Source organism: Mobula hypostoma, chromosome 11, assembly GCF_963921235.1.
Source record: "Mobula hypostoma chromosome 11, sMobHyp1.1, whole genome shotgun sequence".
In the NCBI taxonomy this organism is placed as follows: domain Eukaryota; kingdom Metazoa; phylum Chordata; class Chondrichthyes; order Myliobatiformes; family Myliobatidae; genus Mobula; species Mobula hypostoma.
Genome location: NC_086107.1, coordinates 3,986,502 through 4,010,134, shown reverse-complemented (window position 1 = coordinate 4,010,134; position 23,633 = coordinate 3,986,502). Strand labels below are relative to the sequence as shown.

The following is a 23,633-nucleotide window of genomic DNA, read 5'->3' as shown; positions in this document are numbered from 1 at the left end:
AGAAGGTATTCTGTTTAAGTTAATGGTCTGGTTTGATCTTTAACAAGCCTTGTATTTGTAGAAGCTGCCAGAAGCCAACAGTTTTCATAGACATAGTCCTCTGATTTTCCCCCCCACTGATCCACATGGGTATCCTGTTTGAGGAAGCATAAACACGAGATTCTGCAGATGGTGGAAATCCAGAGCAATACACACAAAATGTTGGAGGAATTCAGCAGGTCAGCTAGCATCCATGGAAATGAATAAAAAGTCGATGTTTCAGGCCAAGACCCTTCTTTGGGAGTGGAAAGGGAAAGGGGAAGACGCCAGAATAAAAATGTGGGGGGAGGGGAAGGAGGATCGAAGTACTGGAGGACAGCAGAGATCCCAGAGGGGAAGCAGTGAGAGAGGGTCTCACTGAACTCCCATTGAAGAGAAGGTTTACATGGATACTGAGTTCCTCCAGCATTTTGTGTGTGTGTGTGTTGCTTGAGGAAGCAGCTAGTTTTTAATTTTCCTCTGCTGTCCACCTTAGTACATCATCTGATAGCAGAAGATTGCAATGGCAGGTCTGAATACATAGATGTGGCTGAAGTGATGCGTGTTTTGACTAATAAGGGAGCTCAATTTTAAATTTAAGATGGCCTATTTTTGTAGAACAATCTGAATTTTGTTTTATAGAATCTATTTTATTCAGTATGAATTTCGGATTCTACACTGTTCAAGGGAGATTGAACAATTTTGCCCAGTTGGAACATTACTGTTTATTCTGAGCTAGTATCAGACACATCAGTGATTAATTAATTGATTTCACAAGTAGTATTCAGATAGTTTGTTTATTCAGTACTTGCCAGCGCCATGAAAATTACCAGCTATTTGTCCTATTTATATTTTAAATGTGTCAACTTCCTTATCCTCCCCAGACTGTTACACAATGTTGGAACTTCAGTTCTTTTCTCTGCAGTATGTGAGTGTGATTTATAAGGATGGCACTTGCTAATTTTATGTCTCCAGTGAAGAGTTTGGCAGATCTTCCAGTCTGTAGCCTCAGAATCTTTTCTGACCCGATTATGCGGCAAACACGTCGATATAGTGTGAGCAGGCAACTTTGCTGAATTTGCATTACTGAGTTGTTTAGAAATTGGGTGAGACACAGCTTGAGGGCACATATAGAGTAGTTTTGAGATCAGTGCGGAGAAATGAGCTATTTCACTCAGTGGCTGGTTATGGTGTTTTGTCCATTGCGTGAATAACTTTTCACCCCTCCTCTGCCCACGTCAGAACAACCTTCTGTCACTTTTTCACTCATGCTTATTTAGTGTTAACTTAGACAGACAGGACAAAGATGTGGCAGATGGAATACAGTGTAGAAAAGTGTCCAGTCATGCACTTTGGTAGAAGGAATAAAAGTGTGGACGCTTTTCTAAACGGGGACCAAATATGGAAGTGCAAAGAGACTTGGGAGTCCTGGTGCAAGATTCCTGAAAGGTTAACTTGCTGCTTAAATTGGTGGTAAGAAAGTCAAATGAAATGTTAGCATTCATTTTAAGAGGACTAGAATATAGGACATTATGCTGAGGTTTTATAAGGTGTTGGTCGGACTGCATTTGTGCTCAGTTTTGGGTCCCACATCTAAGAAAGGATGTACAGGCATTCGAGAAGGTCCAGAGGAGATTTACGAGAATAATCCCAAGAATTAAAGGGTTAATGTATGAGAAATAATTGATGGCTTTGGATCTGGAGTTTAGAAGAATGAAGGGGGATCTCATTGAAATCTGTCAAATATTGAAAGGCCCTGACCAAGAGGATGTGTCCTTTAGTGGGGGAGCCTAGGACCAGAGAGCACAGCCTCAGAATAGAGGGATGTTCTTGAAGAACAGAGATGAGGAGGAATTTCTTTCAGCAGAGGTAGTGAATCTGAAGTTCATTGCACAGAAGGCTATGAGGGCTAAGTCACTGAGTATAATTAAATCAGAGGCTGATTAGTAAGGATGAACCTGTTGGAATTCTTTGAGGAGATTTCATGTAGGATAGATAAAGGGGATGCAGTGGATGTTGTATATTTGGACTTTCAGAAGGCCTTTAACAAGGTGCAACACAGGGCTGCTTACCAAGTTAATAGCCCATGGTATTACAAGAAAGTTACTGCAATGGTTAGAGTTTTGGCTGATTGGTAGGAGGAATCAAGTAGGAATAAAAGGATCCATTTCTGGTTGGCTGCCAGTGAGTAGAGGTGTTAAGTAGAGGTGTTCTGCAGAGGTCGGGGTTAGGACCGCTTCTTTTTATGCTGTATATCATTGATTTAGATGATAGAATATATGGTTTTGTTTCTTAATTTGCAGATGATACGAAGATTGGTGGAGGGGCAGGTAGTATTGAGAAAACAGGTAAGCTGCAGAAGGACTTAGTTTAGGAGAATGGGCAAGGGAGTGGCAAATGAAAAACGATGTTAGAAAATACATGGTCATGCACTTTGGTAGTAGAAATAAATGTGCAAACTATTTTCTAAACGAGGAAAAATCCAAAAATCTGAGATGCAAAGAGACTTGGGAGTCCTTGTATAGAACCATGTAAAGGTTACCTTACAGATAGTTGGTGGTGAGGAAGGCAAATGCAATGTTTGCATTCATTTTAAGAGGTCTAGAATACAAGAGCAGGGATGTGATGCTGAGGCTTTATAAGGCACTAGTGAGACCTCACCTTGAGTATTGTGAACGGTTTTGGGCTCCTCATCTAAGAAAAGATGAGCTGCCATTGGAGAGGGTTCGGAGGAGGTTCACAAGGATGATTCCAGGAATGAAAGAGTTATCATACAAGGAACATTTGATAGCTCTGGGTCTGTACTCGCTGTACTTCGAATGTTGAGAGGCATAGACAGAGTAGATGTGGAAAGGATGCTTCCCATGGTGGGGGAGCCTAGAACAAGAGGGCACAGCCTCGGGATGGGGGGGTGTCCATTTAAAACAAGAGATGCGGAGAAATCTCTTGAGCCAGAGGGTGGTGAATTTGTGGAATTCATTACCACAGGCAGCTGTGGAGGCCAGGTTGTTGGGTGTATTTAAGGCAGAGTTTGATAGGTTATTGATTCACCATGGCATCAAAGGTTACAGGGAGTGGGATTGAGCGGGGGAGAAAGGATCAGCCATGATTGAATGGTGGAGCAGATGCGACGGGCCAAATTCTGCTCCTATGTCTTATGGTCTTAAGGATATCAAGGTTCTGGGAGATCAGTGGTGTTATGGATAGCATAGAAGACTGGCAAAGTATACAGCAGGATATAGATCAATTTGCGATATGGACAAAGAAATGGCAGATGGAGTTTAACCCTGTCAAATGTGAAGTGTTGCACCTTGGTAGGTCAAATGCAAAGAGACAGTACACTGTTAAGGATAAGACTCTTAACAGTATTGATGAGCAGAGGTATCTTGGGGTCCAAGTTCATAGTTCCCTGTAAGTGATTACACAGGTTGATAAGGTGGTTAAGAAGGCACATGGCGTGTTTGCCTTTATTGGTCAAGGCACTGATTTCAAAAGTCAGGAGGTTATGATTTAGCTTTATAAAACTCTAGTTAGGCTTCATTTGGAATATTGCATACAGTTCTGGTCCCCCCATTATAGGAAGGATGTCGAGGCTTTGGAGGGTGCAGAAGAGAATTACCAGAATACACCCTGGATTAGAGGGCATGTGCTATCACATGAGGTTGAACAAACTTGGGTTGTTTTCTTTGGAGTGGCGGAGACTGAGGGGAGATCTGATAGAGGTTTACAAGATTATGAGAGGCATAGATAGAGTAGACAGACATTGTCTTTTTCCCAGGGTTGAAATGTCAGATACCAGTGGGCATGCATTTAAGGTGAGAGGGACAAATTCAAAAGAGATGTGAGGGGCAAGTTTTTTCACACAGAGTTGTGAGTGCCTAAAGTGCGCTAGCTGGGGTGGTGGTAGAGGCAGGTACATTAGGGTCTTTTAAGGACATTTAGATATGCACATGAATGTGAGAAAATGAAAGGATGTGTATATTATGTAGGCAGAAGAGATTAGTTTGCCATTTGTTTACAAATTTAATTGGTTTGTCACAACATTACGGGCCAAAGTGCCTGTTCCTGTGCTGCACTGTTCTTTGTTCTTAGGCAGGAGAATGGGGTTGAGAGGAAAAATAAATCAGCTGTGATTGAATGGTGGAGCAGACTGTTGTAATTGTACTGGTATTGAATCTTGGAATTGCTGGTTACGCTCTCTTGTTTAAAAACAGTTCTGGTTCTAATGATTCTCGTTGTATCAATGGTCAATTTTGAAATGCTGGAGAGGTACAGGATCTGTCTCATTTGACAGTGGCAGTGCCATACAATGTAATGGATGGTGTCCTTGATATGAGAGGGACAATTTACTGCAGTGTGTCCAGTAGTGATGAAGGAAGGTGAGTTGGGCTGCTTTGTCTTGTATACAGTGTCATGTTGTTGGAGCTGGATTAATTCAACAGTGAGAATATACTTTTTAACATCTGATTTGTGCCTTGTAGATGTGAGAGTAAACTCCTATAGAATTAGGGGTGTTACCCTAGGGTTTGAGTACAAATGGGAACTCATGATCAGAATCGTTAAGTTTCCATCTCCATAGATGCCACCTAACCAGTTGACCATTTCTAGCATGTTCTATTTTTATTGCAAATTAACCAGCATCTGTAGGTTTCTTGTGGTTTGAGTAAGCTGTGGAGATGGGCAGATGGGGCATGTCAGCCATGGTTGGCAGCTCATCTAGGAGAAGGCGAACTCTGATCTCAAGCCTCAGCTGCCTTGCGGTATACCCGCTCACGGGGAAGAGTTCAGGAGTAAATCCTGATGAAAAGCTTGGAGCTGGAGTCTCTAAGGCAGTCCTACATTGAGTTCAACACTGACTGGCAACTCCTACGATGCCATTGGTGCCAAACTATATTGGTCCCTACTGTTCCTTTGGATGATCAGCTGCATGGAGAAGAGAAGCCGGCTGCATGGGCAGCAGCTTGCTCTCCATTATCATACTGCTCTGGCTTGTGTATCATGTAGTCAGCTGGGATGCAACATCCATGGTTGATCTTAAGCAGAGGAGGGCCTACTAGTAATGGAAGATTGTTTCTGAGGCAGAGAGAAGTGTACAGTTAGTACTAGGACCATTGTTTTTATCATACATTTTTTATCATGACTCATATTTCTAAATTCATGGCTGATGTAAACATGAACAAAGTGGCGGAATGGGTAGATGGGCGGCGAATCATTTTCAATGACAAGAATTGTGGAGTAATCCACTTTGACAGGAAGAATGGGCTGAGGACAGTATAAACTAGAGGGCACAATTCCAAAATAGAAATAACAAATCTGGGGACATAATTGCATCATTCTCAGAAAGTGGAAGGATGGGTTGAGAAAATGGTTAGAACACCATATGGTAGAAAACAAAAAAATCACGAAGATCTTTTATAAAGCAGTGAATTGGTCACAGCTGGAGTATTTTATCCAGCTGTAGGTATTTAAAATCATGCGAATCGGAAGCAGGTTAAATTTGTTGTTTTGCAGTAGCATTACAGTGCAATACATGATTAAAAATCAATGAATTATAAAAGTATATATATCAAACATTAAAAGGTAGTACAAAAACAGAGAGAAAAAATATTGAGGTAGTGTTCATGGGTTCATTGTCCATTCAGGAATCTGATGGCACAGTGGGGAAAAAGCTGTTCTAAAATGTTGAGTGCTCATCTTTAGGCTCCTGTACCACCTCCCTGATGATAACAGTGAGAATTACATCCTGGCTGATGGGGTTCCATAATGATGGAGTTCACCTTTTGAAGGTGTCCTGGACATTGGGGAGGCTAGCACCCGTGATGGAGCTAGCTGAGTTTATTACTTTCTTGAGCCTTTTCTCATCCTGTGGGAAATATAGATAGAGGAAATAAAGGGGTCAAAAAGCCAGTAGAATCATACAGCCCCACTGCTCCATGCTGACTGTGATACTAGCCATCAGTCAAGATGATATATTAAGGTAATTGGCAGAAGATCCAAAAGTGACAAGAAGGGATTTTTTTTTACAAAGGGAGTGTTCATGGTGACATGGCAGCGTAGTGGCTTGCATAACGCTTTACAGCACAGCAATCGGTTTCAATTCTCACCAATGTCTGTAAGGAAACTGTACGTTCTCCCCGTGACTGGTTTTTCTCCAAGGTGCTCCAGTTTCCTCCCACATTCCAAAGATGTATGGGTTAGGTTTAGTAAGCCGGATGAAGAAATTACAAGCAGGGTAGACAAAGGAGATGCAGTTGATGTGGTGTACTTAGACTTACAGAAGGCCTTTAACAAGGTGCCGCACATGAGGCTGCTTAGTAAGGTAAGAGCCGATGGAATTACAGGTAAGTTTCTCGCATGGGTGGAGAATTGACTGATTGGCAGAAAACAGAGTGGGAATAAAGGGATCCTATTCTAGCTGGCTGCCAGTTACCAGTGGAGTTCCACAGGGGTCGGTGTTGGGACTGCTGCTTTCTATGATGTATATCAATAATGTGGACTATGGGATTAATGGATTTGTGGCTAAATTTGCTGATGATACAAAGATAGGTGGAGGAGCGGCTAGTGTTGAGGAAACTGAGAGCCTGCAGAGAGACTTAGATAGTTTAGGGGAATGGGCAAAGAAGTGGCAAATGAAAAACAATGTTAGAAAGTGTATGGTCATGCACTTTGGTGGAAGAAATAAATGGGCAGACTATTATTTAGATGGGGAGAGAATTCAAAATGCAGAGATGCAAAGGGACTTGGGAGTCCTTGTGCAGGATACCCTAAAGGTTAACCTCCAGGTTGAGTCGGTGGTGAAGAAGGCAAATGCAATGTTGCCGTTCATTTCTAAAGGTATAGAATACAGGAGCAGGGATGTGATATTGAGGATCTTAAGGCACTCATGAGACCACACAGAGTATTGTGTGCAATTTTGGCCTCCCTATTTTAGAAAGGATATACTGACATTGGAGAAGGTTCGGAGAAGATTCACAAGAATGATTCCAGGAATGAAAGGGTTACCGTATGAGGAACGTCTGGCAGCTCTTGGGCTGTATTCCCTGGAGTTCAGGAGAATGAGGGAAGATCTCATAGAAACATTCTGAATGTTAAAAGGCCTGATCAAATTAGACATGGCAAAGTTATTTTCCATGGTAGGGGAGTCTAGGACAAGAGGGCACGACTTCAGGTTTGAAGGACGTCCATTTAGAACAGAGATGTGGAGAAATTACTTTAGTCAGAGAGCTGTGGAAGCCAAGTCATTGGATGCATTTAAGGCAGAGATAGATAGGTTCTTGATTAGCCAGGGCATCAAAGGATATGGGGAGAAGACAGGGGAGTGGGGAGGACTGAAAGAATTGGATCAGTCCATGATTGAATGGCGGAGCGATTCAATGGGCCAAATGACCTACTTCTGCTCCTAGATCTTATGGTCTAAGCTGTGGGCATGCTTTGTTGGCGCTGGAAGCATGGCGACACTTGCAGGCTGCCCCAGCACATCCTCTGACTGTGTTGGTCATTGACGCAAAATGATATTTTTCACTGCTTCAATGTTTCGATGTATATGTGACCAATTAAGCTAAATCTCTTTACAAAACTATTCTCTGTTATTGTCTGGCACAGCCAAGGGGTAGTAGTGCTGTGAGAATCAATTGTGGCATATAAAAGGAAGCAAGGTAAGTATCTGCAAAGAGAACTTGCAGGGCATTGGGACCATCTGGGATTGGTACAGATTGATAGGCTGAATGCTCTGTTTTGGTGCTCTGACCACTCTGTGATTCAGGAGCTTGCCATTGCTTTGACAGAGTGCATTGGAGGTCCTTACTGAAGGTTAAGTCAACTATCTCCTGTTTCCTCCCACAGTCTAAAGACATACAGGTTAGTAGGTTAATTGATTGTAAGTTGTTGTGGGGTTAGGCTAGGGTTAAATTGGTCGATTGTTGGGCCACGCAGTGGGCCAGAAGGCCTTGTTCTGTGCTATATCTTGAAATTAAAAAATCAGTAGTCTTTGGAGAGTTGCAGACCGGATTTTTAAAAATGAAGCAAGTTCAGTTTTTCAGTTGTACCTATGTTACCTGTCTCCTGGTCACTGATTCATTGCCTTAAAATGTAACTATGGATGGATATTTCTACATGGCACCCAAATAGGAATACTGGTTGTTGATGAAAATAAATATACCCAGCGTGACATGCACCAATGCTGGAGGACCTCAGCAGGTCAGGCAGCATCTATGGAGAAGAGCAAAGGTTTGATGTTTCGGGCTGAGTCCCTTCATCAGGACTGGAAAGGAAAGGGGAGGAAGCCAGAATAAGAAGGTGGGGGGAGGGGAAGGAGTACAATCTGGAGGGTGATTGTGTGGGAGAGGGGGGATGAAATCAGAAGCTGGGGGTGATAGGTGGAAAATGTAAAGGGCTAAAGAAGGAATCTGATAGGGAAGAGTGGACCATGGGAGAAAGGGAAGGAGGAGGGGCACCAGAGGGAGGTAGTGGGCAGGTGAGAAGAAGTAAGAGGGGAACAAGAATGGAGAATAGTAAAAGAGAGAGGGAGGAGCGGTAGATATTACTGGAAGGTAGAGAAATGGATGTTCATATTGTTGGGTTGGAGGCTACCCAGACGGAATATGAGGTGTTGCTCATACAAGCTGAGACTGGCCTCATTGTGACCGTGGATGTGGAATGGGTATGGGCAGAGGAATTAAAATGGTTAGCCACCGGGATGAAGCGTGTACCCAAATCTTGGTGGTGTGTGGTATCCATGATGGCCCAGAACCATCCTTCAAACATAGCATGCACATGAATAATCCAAGATTTGGCTTTCTTTGGTTTACCACAGTAACAGTATCACCCTCGGGCCTTTTCCCATAATAATGTTACTAACCCGCAGAGTCTCACAATACGAGATTGAACCTATGACTGCCAACATTTTCAAGGACTTTGCCTACTTTTTAACATTGTGCAAACATGACTTCAGCTTTGAATCAAAATCAAGTTTGGTGTTACAGACATGTTTGTTTTGTGGCAGCAGTACAGTGCAATATGCAAGTTCAATTGTCATTCTACCATACACAAGAATACAGCCAAACGAAACAGCATTCCTCTGTTTCGTTTGCAAGTTGCAAAACACACCACCAGTCGTCACATATTCAACAAAACACATATAGCATGTATAATTATGAAAGCAGAAAAACATAGTCACAAAAAATAGAAAATGGCCCAAGGCCCTGAGTATCTGTGACATGGCCTGTAGATTGATGGTGCATGGAATGTTGTCCTAGAGCCACATCTCTTCAAGAACTAGCATGCAGCAGTCCTCATCACGTGCAGCCACAGATGACTGCAGTCCACAATAAGCTGCTCCAAGAAATGGACCCTTGGTGGCCACTTTATTAGGCACACATGCACTCTTGCTCAATTATGCAAATTAGCCAATCAAGTAGCAGCAGCGCACAGGACAGACGTGGTCAAGAGGTTCCATCATTGTTCAGACCATACATCAGAATGGGAAGAAATGTGTTCTAAGTGACTTTGACCCTGGAATGATTGCTGGTGCCAGTTGGGGTGGTTTCAGTTTCTCAGAAACTGCTGATCCTCTGGGATTTTCATGCAAAACATGATTGAGGTTCTCTCCAGAGTTTATAGAGAATTGTACAAAACACAGGAAGCACCTAGTGAATGGCATTTCTGTGGGTGAAAATGCCTTGTTAATGAGAAAGGTCAGAGGAGAATGGCCAATACTGGTGGTTTAAGCTGACAGGAAGGCAATGGTAATTTCAGATAACCATGTGTTACAATAGTGGTGTGCAGAGGAGCATCTGTGAATGCTCATCGAACCTTTCAAGTGGATGGGCTACAGCAGTGAAAAACCATGAACATGCACTCAGAGGCCACTTTATTTTTTACATGCGGCACCTAATAAAGTGGCCACTGAGTGTGTATCTTTTTTCAAAAAAATAAGTAGTGCAAAGAAGTGAGGTAGTGTTCATGGGTTTCATGGTCTGTTCAGAAATCTGATGACAGAGGAGACAAAACTGTTCCCTACACATTGAGGCTCCTCAGGCTCCTGTACCTCCTCTTGATGGTAGCAATGAAAAATGTTTCTGATAGTGATGCACTTAGAGGGCTGAAATTATTGTCAATTAATATTTCATGAATATTTTGGTAAACGGACTCTTAAGTTCAAGAACACGAGAGACTGCAGATGCTGGAAATCTTGAGTAACATAACAGAAAATGCTGGAAGAACTTGGCAGATCAGGCAGCATCTATGGAGAGGAATAAACAGTGGACATTTTGGTTGAAGCCCTTTATGATGTCCAGGAATGCTGCCTGACCTGCCGAGTTTTTCCAGCATCGTGGCTCCAGGACAACATATAGCTCATGCTACTTAGGGACTTGGGCTAGATTATTATTTTTTGTGTGACTGTATGTTTATATGTGCTCTCTGTACCTTGTGCCAGAACTCTTAATTTCAAGAACGTTCTTAAAATCATCAAGTATATGCAAAGCAAAGGTTGATGGGTTCTTAATCAGTCAGAGCAACAAAGGTTTACAGGGACAAGGCAGGCAAATTGGGTTGAGAGGGATAATAAATCAGCCATGATGAAATGGTAGAGAAGATCTGATGGGCTGATTGGCCAAATTCTGCTCTGAGGCTTTTTGACTTGTGACATTGATCATTCAGATGATTCATTTCTTTCTCTGCAGCAACATCTCACACATTTTATTGCTTTTCTTTGGTGGACTATTCTTTCAGTGAGATACTGTTTGCTATGAAAGAAGCATTCAGGTTTTATTGACCTCAGTACTTGTTCTATTTTTCTCCTTGTGCACTTAGGAGAAGAACAGTTGAGAGGTAGGAAGCAAGAGGTTTTAAGTCCCTTGGTTTAACTCGCCAACCCTTGAGTGTTTGCATTGAATATGAACAAAATGTTTGTTAATGTTCAAAAAAATGCATTTTTATATATACACAAGTCTGATTGTGAAATATTGATTGTAAAAGTTTGCATCTCATAGAGCAGCATAGTAGGATTCAAAGTTATTTACTTAAACCCCTCACCCCTACTGGGGCAGAGGCCACTGACAGCAGCTTGCCAGAGACCTTTGCCCAGGCCAAGATTTTCAGTGTCTTCCAGTGTAACCCACCTTCGTGGTGTATGCTTCCTCTCCCAGGGGTGAGGTCTTTGGAGCTTCTGTTGATGTTTTTGTAGCTCTGAATTCTTTCGGTATGGGGTCGCTAGCCCTATGCCCAACCCCTGTTATTTTGCAGCCAGCCTTGAGTTTAAGCTGACATTGGATGGCAGCTTACTGGTAGTTCAAAAGGCTAGGAATATGACTAAAAACATTACTAATAACATATTTTCTGAGGTAAATTGTGGTAAATTATCACTGCAAACAATGAAGAAGCAAGGGAAGGTGAAGCGGACTTGAGGAATGAGCTGTGCTGGTGCGATGCAAAGTCAGAGTGGAATGTGTTTGAGACGGTTTCGGAGTCAGACTTGGGAGTGGAGCTGGAGTGAGTGATTAGTAGAGGAGGCGTGGTGGAGGAGTCTCAGTGCCTGTCCATCAAAACCGGGAGTGAGGTTGAATTGCTTTAAGTGCCAAGCTGATTTGAGAATGTCTTCAGGCTGGGTGGCGAGGTCTAGGACCAGAGTATATCGTTGCTGCGGAGCCTGGATTCTAGAGCGAGGCACAACCTGGTGCTTGGTCGATTTATACGCCAGCCCAGACAGTCTGGAAAGACAGGGTGTCGGGACTGGAGGTGAGGGTCAGGCCGATTTTCCCTGGCTCTTTCACTCATCTTCTCATGGCGCTGAGGCTGTGAGGCTGCTCAGGTTGCTATGCACTCCGTGTCTGCGAGCTTTGTGGCTCCTTGCCCCATTATATGATGAACTTGAAATCGAGGCTATGGGCCTACTCCGGCTCTGGGTCTATGGACTCAGTTTGGTTCAGAATGCTGTTGCTTGCTTTCATTGTTTGCATTATTTGTGTTTTTCTTTCTTTTTCCTCTGTGCATCTTGTGTTGGTCTATTTTTAATTGGGCTCTTTCAGGTTTCTTGCTTTGTGGCTGCCTGTAAGCAGGCAAATCTCAAGGTTGTATAATTGCTACATACTTTGATAATGTACTTGGGACCATTCATGGCAGAGTTGTTAATAGTGAGGAACTTTTAGTTCAGGCAATTTCATTTCTTTTGATCGCCCTAGCACTCAAATGACAATCTGTGGCATGCTTGCCTTCATCAGTCACAACATTGAGGATAGGAGTGGGATATCATGTTGTATCTCTACTTGTGGGTTCTGAGGTTCCTTAAGGTTGTTATAGCCAACCATGGCAGTAGGGATAAGCTCCCACTACCTATTAAAATCTTCCAATGGCATGCATCTGAGATAGACTCTGACAGCCAAGTCCAGCTCTTGTTCATCATGTGCGCCTCAGCTACCAAGCCCAGTGGAACTCTTTCTACTGACAGAAGAAGGGGCAAAGGCGCCATAAAACCAGTCACTTTGGGCAGATAGGGTTCGTCAACCATGATTGGTAGCTCATCTTGGTGAAGGAAAACTCTGATCTCAAATCGCTGCTGCCTTGCAGTTATACCCACCCCCCCCATGGGAAAGACTTCGGGAGTAAACCCCGAGGAAGATTCTGGAGCTGGAGTCCCTAAGGCAGTCCAGCATTGAGTTCAGCACTGACTGGCAACTCCTACAATGCCATTGGTGTCAAGCTGTATCAGTCTCAAACGTTCCTTTGGATTCATAAGCTGCATAGAGAGTGGGAGCCTGCTGCATGGGCAATAGCTTGCTCTCCATATCATACTGCCTTGACTTACAGAGGGCTTCGGTGGTGAAGCAGTCACACAGTGATAGGAAGGATGCCATTAAGATGCAAAGGGTGGAAATAATTCATGAGGATGTTACTGGGACTAGACAGCTTGAGTTAAAAAGATACGTTGGGATTTTCCTTACCGTTGGCATATCGGTGGCTAAGGGATGACCTTACAGAGGTTTAAATACTGGATGCCTCAGCCCTATAGCTGGAGCTCTGAGTCCACTGGGGAAGGTGAAGCCCAAAGTTTATGAATGTGTGTGTCTTCTGGAGGTTGGAGGTGACCTGTCTTAAGGTTGGAGGGCTGTGTATGTGTGTGGTTGGGAGGGAGGTACAAGACATTTTTGCTGTTGTTTTGTTGCTTGTTGTGTTCCCAGGCCATGCTCTCTTTTCGCTTCTGCCATCAGGACTCTCACCATCAGGTTCAGAAACAGTTACTACCTCTCAACCTGAAGGCTCTTCACTCAACTTCACTTGCCTATCATGGAAATGTTCCCCAAACCAAGCTACTCACTTTCAAGGACTCTTCATCTCATATTTTCAATATTTATTGCTTATTATTATTTCCTTTTCTCCCCCTTTTTTTTGAATTTGCATAGTTTGTTGCCTTCTGATCTCCGATTGAATGCCCAAGTTGGGTGGTCTTTCATTGATTCTGTTTCCGTTATGGTTACTATTCTGTAGATTTATTGAGTATCCCCACAAGAAAAAAAACTAAGGATTGTATATGGTGACATATATGTACTTTGATAATAAATTGACTTTGAAATTTGAGTTTTTTTGTTGTGTTCTGTGTTGTTCTTCTGAACATTGTGAGCATGCTGTGTTGACACGAGTGTGTGGTGACACTTGCAGACTGGCTCCAGAGCATCCTTAGGTTGTGTTGGTTGTTAATGCAAACACTGCACTTCACTGTATGTTTGGTTGTACAGTGCTTGGCAAAAGTCTTTGGCAAATGTAAAAAAATCTGTGAAATGAAGATGCTTTCAAAAATAATTTTCATATATCAAAAAAAATTCTATGGAGAGCAGCAAACAGTAAAAAAAAAGCTAAATCAAATCAACTGTGTGGTGTGACCACCCTTTGCCTTTAAAACTGCATCAATTATCTTAGGTACACTGTAGTGCAGTTTTATAAGAAAATTGGCGGGTAGGTTATTACAAGTATCTTGGAGAACTTGTCTCAGTTCTTTTGCAGACTTTGGCTGTCTCGCTTGCTTCTTTCTCTCCAGGTAATACCAGACAGCTTTGATGATGTGGAGATCAGGGCTCTGTGGAGGCCACACCATCTGTCGCAGAACTCCTTGTTCTTCATTTCACTGAGGTAGTTCTTCATGACCCTGGTCATGTACTTGAGATCAATATCCTGCTGCAGAATGAAGTTGGGACTGATCTGGCACCTCCCTGATGGTATTGCGTGGTGGAAGAGAATCTGCTTGTACTTCTCAGCATTGAAGATTCCATTAGTTCTGACCAGATCAGCAACTCCACTTGCAGAAATGCAGTCCCAAACCTGCAAGGAATGTCCTCCGTGCTTCACTGTTGGCTGCAGACACTCATTCACGTAGCACTCTCCAACTCTACTGTGGACAAACTGATTCTGTTTGAGCCAAAATTTTCAAATTTTGACTTGTCCAGCGCGCTTGGTGCCATTGTTCAGCACCTCAGTCCTTGTGTTTTTGTTCAAAGGTAGGTCTCTTGGCTTTGTTTCCACTTTGGAGGAAGGGACTTCTGGCAGCAACTCTTCTATTAAGACCACTAATGTTAGACTTTTCCGGACTGTAGAGGAGTGTACTTGGGTTCCAGTGGTTTCTTTGAGTTCAAACCTTGTAGTAGTGCTGGATTTTGTACTTCTTCAGACGAGTTTGGACAGCATATCTTTAAATTCCTGTCTGCTGCAAAATTTTTACTTGGGAGAGACCTTGCTGATGCAGAATGACCACCTTGTGTCCTGTTGCTATGCTCAATCGTGTCATGGTGTAAGAATTAATGATTTGAAGATTAACTGTCACATCTGCCACACACTCACCATTTAGTTTGGCTGTTCTTCACCCAGTTTGATTCCTTCTACAGCACTATCACTCCCGTCCCCATTCCCTGCCAAATTAGTTTAAACCCTCCCTAACAACTTTAGACTACCTGCCCACAAGGATATTAGACCCCCTGTGGTTCAGGTGTAACCCGTTCCTTTTGTACAGATCATAGCTTCCCCAGAAGAAATCCCAAGATGCATAAATCTGAACCCCTGCTTCCTGCACCAGTTCCTCAGCCAGGCAATCACCCTCCAAATCATCCTATTCCTATCCTTACAGGCACAAGCAGCAATTTAGAGATTACTACCCTGGAGGTCCTGTTTCTCAGCTTTCCACCTAGCTCCCTAAAATCTCTCTTCAGGATCTCCTCACCTTGTCTACCTATGTCATTTTTGCCAACATGCACCAAGATTTGTGGCTGCTCACCCTCACCCTTGAGAATGCCATAGACCCAATCTGAGACATCCCTGATCCTGGCACCAGGGAGGCAACATACCATTTGAGTGTCCATCGTGCACACGGAACCGCGTCTCTGTTTCTCAAAGTAGAGAATCTTAACAATGCTGCAGTCCTCTTCACCTCTCTGCTCTTCCGAGCCACAGCACCAGATTCGGTGCCAGAGACCCGGTCACTGTGGCTCCCCCTGATAGGTTGTCCCCCTCAATAGTATCTAAAGTTGTATACTTATTATTGAGGGGAATGGCCACAGGTGTACTCTGCACTGGCTGTGCAGTTCCCTTCCTTCTCCTGACAGTCACCAAGTTGCCTGTCTCCTGCAGGCTAGGGGTAACTACCTCCCTGTCGCTCCTGTCTATCACCACCTCATTCTCCCGTATCAGTTGAAGGATTTGGAGCTGTAGCTCCAGTTTCTTAATACGTTCTGTCAGGAGCTGCCGCTTGGTGTACCTGGTGCAGATGTGTTTATCCGAGAGACTGGAGGTCTCCCAGACTTCTCACTTCCCACACACAGTACGAAACACTGCCTCTGGAGCCATCCTCACTAAACTACTATGCTTTAACAGATGAGGAATGAAGAAATAAGGACAGGGAGAGAGAAATTTACCAAATACTTAACCTCACCTAAGCCAGGTCTTGCTGAAGTTTGAGGAACCAAACTGGAAGAATGACTGCTCTGCTTGCACCTTTGCTATTTTTACTGGCCCTTTCTAATGAATGCCTCTTGCTGTTTGATCACTCAACTCAGAGAATCTGCTGTGAAGCGTTGCCTGCAAAATCTTGATGGCCTTCCTGACTGAAAGCTAGCTCTTATGCACTTCCTCACATTGATTGTCCAACTTGGAGAAATCTGCAGTGAAACTCTGCTTATTAAATGTTGTTCATGGACCTGACTGAAAGTCATTGATCCTCGTGTGTGTGATCGTTAGCATCCTGTTTGTTATCTTTGTTTCATCATTCACTGGGCATTATACCTAGAAAGTAAACAGGTTTTTATTTGAACAGTGGTCTGTTACTTAATATGTTACTTTCTTTAATGAAATACAAATAATTCTCTGTAACATTTAATGTTTGGAAGATGTAGGTTTGGAAATCTAAAATTTGCTCTAACTGACACACTAATACAGAAGATAAAAAATAACCATCTAAAACAAAATGTATATAAAAAAAACCTAGAGTTCCTAAGACTTTTGCACATTATTGTACACATGATAAATAAGTCTGAATCTGAAAATCATGAGGAGCATAATTAGGTGGATAGTCACAGTCTTATTCCCAGGGTAGCAGAGTCTAAAACCAGAGGACATAGATTTAAGGTGCGAGGGAATGATGTGAAGGGAATCTGAGGGCAATTTTTCAAAGGGTATTGTTTATATTAAATAATTCGTCAGAGTAGCTGTAGTGCTGGGTACTATTACAATGTTGAAGAGACATTTAGACGGGTACCTGGATAGAAAAGGCTTAGGAAATGGACCAAACACAGGCTAATGGGTGTCACCCAGATAGACTTCGTGGTCGGCATGGGTGTGTTGGGCTGAAGGGGCTGTTTCCATGCTGTGTAACTCTGACTCTGATGTTAAGCACGTAAATTCTGAGAAGTGAGTACCAGTCAGAAAGTTGCTTTCTTGGCTGGCTTTTGCCACTCCTCTAACTTCTGCCTTAGGTCCCACACTACCAGGTTTGGGAGCGTTTACAACTATCGGACTCCCTAACCAAGGTGGATAATAACTTCACTCACCTCAACACTGAACTGATTCCACAACCTATAGACTCACTTTCAAGTGTTCTATAACTCATGTCCTCAGTATTACATATTTATTTTCTATTTTCACTGTTTGTTTTATTTTGTACTTTGGCCGCTTGTCAGTTTTTGTGTGTAGTTTTTCATTGATTCTGTTGTATTTCTTTGGTCTACTGTGAATGTCTGCAGGGTTGTATATGATGACATATAATTACTTTGGTAATAAATTTACTTTGAACTTTGAACTTCTATTAAAACCAGCAGTTTCTCAAAAAAATTATATTTATGGGAGGATGAAGGGTCCAAGGCATTGTCCAGGGTCCTTACCACCCATTCCACAATCTCTTTGACCCACTACCATCTGGAAGGAGGTACAGGAACATCAGGACTAGGACTGTCAGACTGGGTAACAGCTTCTTCCCTCAGGCTGTGAGATTAATGAATACCCTGCCACCACCGAGATCTCATCATTAGGAGAGTGATCTGACTATTGCTTACCTGTTGCACACTACATGTAGTTTATTAGCTTATTTGTGGGAATATTTTGGTTTATGTGCTGTGTATGATCTTTGGGTGCACCATGATCCAGAGGAACCTTGTTTGTTTGGTTGTAAAGAGTTTAAAAAGGCAGGTTGCTGCCAACGGCTCTCTTTTGGATTGGGACTTACAGAGTGTCGTGGGAGCTGAATTCTGAAGGAAGGCAGTTTTTTAAAAAAACTTCTTTGAGTGCAAGAAGGACGAGACTGCGCAGGTGCATGACGTCAACAGGACAGCGCAGAGAGTTTAAAAAGGCAGGTTGCTGCCAACGGCTCTCTTTTGGATAAGGACTACAGAGCGTCGTGGGAGCTGAATTCTGAAGGAAGGCAGTTTTTTAAAAAAACATCTTCGAGTGCAAGGAGGACGAGACTGCGCAGGCGCGTGACGTCAACAGGACAGTGCGGAGAGTTTAAAAAGGAGACCACCCTATACAGCGGGCAACGGAGTGAGTGGGAGCAGAGTGTAGGGCTTTGGCTTCAAGGGGCTTCGGCGGTAAATGGGAACAGGCGAGAGCAAAGCACCAACTCTTTTTTTTTCTCCTCCTCCCCCCCCCCCACATTCGCCAATTGGCCCGGGCAGACTGGAGCAGCAGGTCTCTCTCACACAGCTAACGGTACGAGCTAACGGTTTAAAAAGTTTGTTTGTTTGGCGAGGTAAGTGGGTGAGTAGACTTATTTTTCCTGTTTCATTCCTGTAGAATTAGATAGCATGCCTGCAGGGTTAGTGCTTTGTTCAGGGTGTCAGATGTGGGAATCCTGGGAGAGCTCCAGCCTCCCTGATGGCCACATCTGCGCCAGGTGCACTGAGATGCAGCTCCTCAGAGACAACCCCCCCCCCCCCCGTCACTTTACGGTTACATTGCAGACCTCATGCCTACACTGGTACAGTCACTGTGCTATCAGACAGTGGGGAATATCTGCAGATGCCAGAAATCCAAGCAACACACACAAAATGCTGGAGGAACTCAGCAGGCCAGGCAGCATCTACAGAAAACAGTAAACAGTTGATGTTTCTGGCCGAAACATCGACTGTACTCTTTTCCATTGATGCCACCTGCCCTGAGTTCATCCAGCATTTTGCGTGTGTTGCACAGTCACTATCCTACTGTTTTCATATGTCATATTTCCTGCTGCTACCGACAAGAGTTCCTCCTGTCACTTTGTCATTTCCAGTCAGTTACCTGATGTTCAGATACTCCTGCACCTAGCGTCACTTTATGTGGATACCATCAGTCTATGTGTATAAACTAATCTATGCCTGTAATTTATACCTATTAAGTACATACAGCCACACTCAATAGTTACTTGTACATTATGTTTTGTAGAATTGCTGTCATTTTTTTTGTTTATGCTGCATCAGATCCGAGGCAATCATTCTACTTAACACCTGTTTACTGAACAATGACAATAGCCAGACTTGAATATTGAGTGATCAGAATCGAATGCAATACTCCGAATGTAGCCCAGAGTTTTAAAAGCTGCCAAATAACTTCCCGACTCTTGAACTCAATGCCTCAACTTATAAAAGATACATCTTCTAAATCAGCCTGTACGTCCACTTTCAATGAATTATGGACGTGGATCTGTTAAAGATCTTGCAATTAACAGTGTATTTGTCCCAGAGAAATGGTAGAGCTGGGAACAACATTTAAAACACATTTCACGAGGAAATCTGTAGATGCTGGAAATTCAAGCAACACACACAAAAAATGCTGGTGAACGCAGCAGGCCAGGCAGCATCTATAGGAAGAGGTACAGTCGACTTTTCGGGCCGAGACCCTTCGTCAGGACTAACTGAAAGAAGATCTAGTAAGAGATTTGAAAGTGGGAGGGGAAGGGGAGATCCAAAATGATAGGAGAAGACAGGAGGGGGAGGGATGGAGACAAGAGCTGGACAGGTGATTGGCAAAGGGGATATGAGAGGATCATGGGACAGGAGGCCCAGGGAAAAGGAAAAGGGAGAGGGGGGAAAACCCCAGAAGATGGGCAAGGGGTATAGTCGGAGGGACAGAGGGAGAAAAAGGAGAGAGAGAGAAAGAATCCGTGTGTATATATAATAAATAACAGATGGGGTATGGGGGGAGGCGGGGCATTAGCCGGAAGTTAGAGAAATCGATGTTCGTGCCATCAGGTTGGAGGCTACCCAGACGGAATATAAGGTGTTGTTCCTCCAACCTGAGTGTGGCTTCATCTTTACAGTAGAGGAGGCCATGGATAGACATATCAGAATGGGAATGGATTTTAATTCACACATCACGACAACTCAAGCACGTTTAAATGCTTTTATTAGTAAGAATATAATTTCCTTTTTTAAAAGTATTTACTAATGGTTACTATGAATGTTAATATAAGCGATGCCAAGTCATTGAAAGGCACTTGATAAATTCTTCATTTCTTCACTGATGTTGCTCACAGTGTGTCCTTTCTGTCTTTAAATTTTGTTCTTCACAGAGGCATCTGGTAAAGCCTCTTCACCACTCTCGTCACCTTGACTCGATGCACATAACGTCGGAGAAGCTCACCAGCTGCTGCTTTTCAAAGTAAACACTCTCCAATGAATTGGGTAGTGGATTTTGATTGGAGTGGTACTGTTCAGTACCTGTACGATCATATCTCAGAACCTGTGATCCATCCTCGACACAGGTGTATGGGCTGCCATTCTCTGTTCCAAAAAATTGATGAAGGTCTGGGAGAACACAGATTATCTTCTGCACCATCATGAACACCAACCAACCTGGAACTCTCATGGTGTTGATTTCTAGCACTCAGGAGTGACATTGCTGAGTCTGACTGCAGAAACTGGAGTTGTTGCTGCTATTTATTGAGGGGAGGATAAACACAGTGCTCAAATATGGTCGTTGTAATGATGGCTTCATCATATTAGGACATTAACGTTATATCTGCCCATATTTAGTCATTTGGTTCATCTAGTTGTCAACCATTGTTGATGTGTAACTATGTCACACAATTCAGCTTCCCCCAATAGATAGCAGCAACAACTCCAGTTTCTGCAGTCAGACTCAGCAATGTCACTCCTGAGTGCTAGAAATCAACACCATGAGAGTTCCAGGTTGGTTGGTGTTCATGATGGTGCAGAAGATAATCTGTGTTCTCCCAGACCTTCATCAATTTTTTGGAACAGAGAATGGCAGCCCATACACCTGTGTCGAGGGTGGATCGCAGGTTCTGAGATATGATCGTACAGGTACTGAACAGTACCACTCCAATCAAAATCCACTACCCAATTCATTGGAGAGTGTTTACTTTGAAAAACAGCAGCTGGTGAGCTTCTCTGACGTTATGTGCATCGAGTCAAGGTGACGAGAGTGGTGAAGAGGCTTTACCAGATGCCTCTGTGAAGAACAAAATTTAAAGACAGAAAGGACACACTGTGAGCAACATCAGTGAAGAAATGAAGAATTTATCAAGTGCCTTTCAATGACTTGGCATCGCTTATATTAACATTCATAGTAACCATTTGTAAATACTTTTAAAACAGAAATTATATTCTTACTAATAAAAGCATTTAAATGTGCTTGAGTTGTCGTGATGTGTGAATTAAAATCCATTCCCATTCTGATATGGCACACATTTTAACTCCACATCCCATTCCCATTCTGATATGTCTATCCATGGCCTCCTCTACTGTAAAGAAGAAGCCACACTCAGGTTGGAGGAACAACACCTTATATTCCGTCTGGGTAGCCTCCAACCTGATGGCACGAACATTGACTTCTCTAACTTCCGCTAATGTCCCACCTCCCCCTCGTACCCCATCCGTTATTTATTTATATACACACATTCTTTCTCTCTCTCTCTTCTTTCTCTCTCTGTCCCTCTGACTATACCCCTTGCCCATCCTCTGGCTTTTCCCCCCCTCCCCCTTTTCCTTCTCCCTGGGCCTCCTGTCCCATGATCTTCTCATATCCTTTTTGCCAATCACCCATCCAGCTCTTGGCTCCATCCCTCCCCCTCCTGTCTTCTCCTATCATTTGGGATTTCCCGCTCCCCCTCCCACTTTCAAATCTCTTACTAGCTCTTCCTTCAGTTAGTCCTGACGAAGGGTCTCGGCCTGAAACGTCGACTATACCTCTTCCTATAGATGCTGCCTGGCCTGCTGCGTTCACCAGCAACTTTGATGTGTGTTGCTTGAATTTCCAGCATCTGCAGAATTCCTCGTGTTTAAGATGTAAGGCTGTAAAGTTAGCATTCTGGGATACTCTACTCTTCAAGCAGATAACGTGGCCAGCATTTCATTGTTAGCAAGACAAAAGAGATAGTCATTCCATTTTTTTAAGAGGTGAGAGAGGCAAAAAACAGGAATTTGTAGGCCAGTTAGCCTGACTTCAGCGGTTGGTAAGATATTGGAGTCCAGTATTAAGGATGATTTTTCAGGGTACTTGATGACACTTGATAAAGTAGGACAAAGTCAGCATGGTTTCCTTAAGGGAAAATCTTGTCTGATGAATCTAATGAACTTCTTTGAAGAAATAACAGATGGGATAGACGGAGGAGAGTTAGTAGATCTTGTTTCCTTGGATTTTCTCAAGGCCTTGAACAAGGCCCCACATGAGGCAAAATGAGCCCATGGTATTACAGAGACTGTGTTAGGGATCTGGAGCTGCAGCTTGATAACCTGCTTATCAGGGAAAGTGAAGAGGTGATAGACAGGAGCTACAGGGAGGTAGTCATCCCTAGGCTACAGAGGTCAGAAAACTGGGTCACTGTGAAGAGAGGGAAGGGAAATGCCCGGATAGTGGAGAGCACACCTGTGGCTGTCCCCCTCAGCAACAAATATCTTGTTCTGGATGCTGTTGAGGGGGATGACCTGACAGGGGACGCCCACGGTGACCGGGTCTCTGGCACTGAGCCTGGCGCTGTTGTGCAGGAGAGAAGGAGGGAGAAGAGAAATGCGGTAGTCGTAGGGGATTCCATAGTCAGGGGAACGGACAGGAGATTCTGTGAACCTGCTAGAGATACCCGCATGGTGTGTTGCCTCCCTGGTGCCAGGGTACGGGATGTCTCGGATCAGGTCCTGAATATTCTGAAGGGGGAGGGTGAGCAGCCAGTTGTCTTGGTACATGTTGGTACCAATGACATAGATAGGACAAAGGAGGAGGTCCTGAAGAGAGACTTCCAGGAGTTAGGAAGGAAGCTGAGAAGTAGGACCTCCAGGGTAGTAATCTCGGGATTGCTACCTGTGCCACATGCTAGAGAGGCAAGAATAGTAGGTAATCAGGCAGATGAATGCATGGCTGAGAGACTGGTGTAGGGGGCAGGGCTTCAGATTCGTGGATAATTGGGATCTCTTCTGGGGGAAGTATGACCTGCTCAAAAAGGACAGTTTACACCTGAACCCGAAGGGGACCAATATCCTGGCGGGAAAGTTTAATAGAGCAGTTAGGGAGGGTTTAAACTAATTTGGCAGGGGGATGGGAAACGGAATGACAGAGCGGAGGAAGGGGAAAACAGAAATAAATCTAAGATAGTGAGCAGTAAAGATGTCAGGAAAGATAGGTCAAATTTGTAAAGCGAGAAGTACCAAATACTGGTCTTAAGGTGTTATACTTAAATGCACGCAGCATAAGGAATGAGGTGGATGATCTTGTACAGCTACAGATTGTCAGGTATGATATTGTGGCCATCACAGAGACCTGGCTAAAGGATGCATATCTCTGGGAGCTGAATGTCCAAGGGTACACGGTGTATTGGAAGAATAGGAAGGTAGGCAGAGGGGGAGGTGTAGCTTTATTGGTAAGAAATGACATTAAATCATTAGAAAGAGGTGATATAGGATCGGAAGGTGCAGAATCTTTATGGGTTGAGCTAGGGGTAAAAGACCCTGATGGCAGTTATTTATAGGCCTCCAAACAGCTGCAGGGATGTGGACTACAAATTACAACAGGAAATAGAAAAGGCTTTTCAGAAGAGCAGTGTTATGATAATTGTGGGGGATTTTAACATGCGAGTAGATTGGGAAAATCAGGTCGGCACTTGATCTCAAGAGAGGGAATTTGTAGAATGTCTGCGAGATGGCTTTTTAGAACAGCTT

At 43.5% G+C, this 23,633-nt stretch overlaps 1 protein-coding gene across 3 annotated transcripts in view; it reads left to right on the top strand.

Moving 5' to 3' along the window:
- The window catches only part of LOC134353559 (BTB/POZ domain-containing protein 10), a 165,451-nt gene that overhangs the window by 52,283 nt on the left and 89,535 nt on the right, over positions 1-23,633 (top strand). Inside the window, exon 2 of one of the 3 annotated variants that reach the window (XM_063061591.1) lies at positions 18,162-18,243. The exons of the other annotated variants lie outside the window; for them this stretch is intronic. The gene's annotated coding sequence lies outside the window, so the exon portion shown is untranslated. The remainder of the gene's footprint in view (positions 1-18,161; positions 18,244-23,633) is intronic. 3 annotated transcript variants of the gene reach the window in all.